Source organism: Perkinsus marinus (assembly GCF_000006405.1).
Source record: "Perkinsus marinus ATCC 50983 genomic scaffold scf_1104296951748, whole genome shotgun sequence".
Taxonomy (NCBI): Eukaryota; Perkinsozoa; order Perkinsida; family Perkinsidae; genus Perkinsus; species Perkinsus marinus.
The window spans coordinates 1-828 of record NW_003209140.1 but is presented as its reverse complement, the minus strand read 5'-3'; the positions used below and the strand labels follow the sequence as shown (position 1 = coordinate 828).

Genomic DNA, 828 nt, shown 5'->3' with positions numbered 1-828 from the left:
GAGAGATCCGCGTGGGTTCGAACCCCACAGCTGACAGTCTATAGACAAGGGAACAATATATCAGTACGACTGACATCAACCAGAGTACGGATCACAAGATACTATCGCTTACTCATCGTCAGTTTGGCCGAGTGGTCTAAGGCGCCAGACTCAAGTTCTGGTGGAGAGATCCGCGTGGGTTCGAACCCCACAGCTGACAATCTATAGACAAGGGAACAATATATCAGTACGACCGACATCAATCAGAGTACGGATCACAAGATACTATCGCTTACTCATCGTCAGTTTGGCCGAGTGGTCTAAGGCGCCAGACTCAAGTTCTGGTGGAGAGATCCGCGTGGGTTCGAACCCCACAGCTGACAGTCTATAGACAAGGGAACAATATATCAGTACGACCGACATCAACCAGAGTACGGATCACAAGATACTATCGCTTACTCATCGTCAGTTTGGCCGAGTGGTCTAAGGCGCCAGACTCAAGTTCTGGTGGAGAGATCCGCGTGGGTTTGAACCCCACAGCTGACAGTCTATAGACAAGGGAACAATATATCAGTACGACCGACATCAATCAGAGTACGGATCACAAGATACTATCGCTTACTCATCGTCAGTTTGGCCGAGTGGTCTAAGGCGCCAGACTCAAGTTCTGGTGGAGAGATCCGCGTGGGTTCGAACCCCACAGCTGACAGTCTATAGACAAGGGAACAATATATCAGTACGACCGACATCAACCAGAGTACGGATCACAAGATACTAGCGATTACTCATCGTCAGTTTGGCCGAGTGGTCTAAGGCGCCACACTCAAGTTCTGGTGGAGAGATCCGCGT

General features: G+C 49.9%; 4 non-coding genes across 4 annotated transcripts; all 4 read left to right on the top strand.

The window, feature by feature from the left end:
- Window positions 1–117: 117 nt before the first annotated feature.
- On the top strand, window positions 118–199 carry Pmar_PMAR005029. The gene has a single exon. It is a non-coding gene; the product is annotated as a tRNA-Leu (tRNA).
- An 81-nt stretch (window positions 200–280) lies between these two features.
- Pmar_PMAR005028 lies at window positions 281–362 on the top strand. Its single transcript has one exon. It is a non-coding gene; the product is annotated as a tRNA-Leu (tRNA).
- Window positions 363–443: 81 nt separating this feature from the next.
- On the top strand, window positions 444–525 carry Pmar_PMAR005027. The gene has a single exon. It is a non-coding gene; the product is annotated as a tRNA-Leu (tRNA).
- An 81-nt stretch (window positions 526–606) lies between these two features.
- On the top strand, window positions 607–688 carry Pmar_PMAR005026. The gene has a single exon. It is a non-coding gene; the product is annotated as a tRNA-Leu (tRNA).
- Window positions 689–828: the final 140 nt, after the last annotated feature.